Source organism: Myotis davidii, unplaced genomic scaffold (genome assembly GCF_000327345.1).
Source record: "Myotis davidii unplaced genomic scaffold, ASM32734v1 scaffold185, whole genome shotgun sequence".
Lineage (NCBI taxonomy): Eukaryota > Metazoa > Chordata > Mammalia > Chiroptera > Vespertilionidae > Myotis > Myotis davidii.
The window spans coordinates 3574262-3575676 of record NW_006297811.1 but is presented as its reverse complement, the minus strand read 5'-3'; the positions used below and the strand labels follow the sequence as shown (position 1 = coordinate 3575676).

Here is a 1415-nt window from a genome sequence, read left to right as displayed (position 1 = left end):
AGAATACTCTATCCAGCAAGGCTATCATTCAAACTTGAAGGGGAAATAAGAAGCTTCACAGACAAAAAAAAAGGCTAAGGCAGTTTATCACCACCAAGCTAGCAATGCAAGAAATGCTAAAGGGAATGCTGTAAAAAGAAGAAATAAATAGCTATAAAAGAAAAACAGGTACAAAAATAGAAATGGCTACAAACAAGTACCTTTCAATAATAACTTTAAACATAAATGGACTAAATGCTCCAATCAAAAGACATCCAGTGGCTGAATGAATAAAAAAACATGACGGATATATTTGCTGTCTACAAGAGACCCACCTCAGAATAAGGGAGGGTCTAGGTGGGACAAAGGACACAGCTATCAACAAGACACCCTTGGGCCATGTGCTCTTAGCTCTCGGCACGTGCCATGTCAAGGCAGCGGAGGAATCCAGCACTTCCGGGCATGGGGCGGGCTCCTCCGTGCTAAGGCGTGTGTCACAGTGGCAGCGGTCCCGCCCCTTCGGCTGGCCCCGCCCCCTCCTCTGCGTCCTTGTCCACCCTGGACTTGGCGCTTAGCATCCTAACTGACTGCTGTATGGAAAGGGCCTGCCGGACTGAAGTGCGCAGACTCGGAGGCATTCTGTCTTTGGTGACATTCTGGAGTGTGGGAAGACAGACAACAACCAGAACCGAGCAGCCCGTGCTCTGGGCAACTTAGCCATGGAAGCTGAGAGCTGTGCGCACATCCATTCTGCTGGTGCTGTTCCCCTACTCATTGAGAGCCTGGCGGCCTACCAGGACTCGCCTTGCTTGCAGAGCGTGATGCGCGCCCTCCGCAACCTGGCGGACTCCCCCCAGCACCGCCTGGCCCTGGCCCAGCAGGGAGCAGTGCGCCCACTGGCTGAGCTTCTGGCTGCTGCCCCAGACCCTGCGCTGACCTTGGCCCTACTCTGCGCCCTCCTAGAGCTGAGTCGAGACTGCTCCCCTGCCTGTGCTGAGCAGCTAAGTCTGGGTGGAGGACTAGGCCCACTGGTCAGTCCAGCCTCCCATCCCAAAGGGACAGTCCACGAGTCAGCTGTCCTGATCCTTGCCAACCTGTGTGCCCAGGGCCTGGTATGGCCTGCCCTGGGCAGTGCTGGTGGTGTGGAGGTGCTGCTGGGTGAGCTCCAGCAACACCGAGGTCCCGGTGGGGCGGGCCCAGCCTCCCAGCAGCCCCTGGTGCTGGCTGTGTGCCTACTTTGCCGGGAGGCCATCAACCGAGCCCGGCTGCAGGATGCTGGTGGTTTGGAGCTGCTGATGGAACTCTTGCGGGATCCTCATGCCAGCGCCTGGCACCCGTGTGTCGTGGCTGCCCTTGAGGGCTTCCTCTATGATACAGGGGCCCTGGGCCAGCTGCAGGCTCTGGGGCTTGCACCTCTCTTGGCCGGGCAGCTGGGC

General features: G+C 57.2%; 1 pseudogene; it reads left to right on the top strand.

The window, feature by feature from the left end:
- The window catches only part of LOC102753351, a 6006-nt pseudogene that overhangs the window by 2791 nt on the left and 1800 nt on the right, over positions 1 to 1415 (top strand).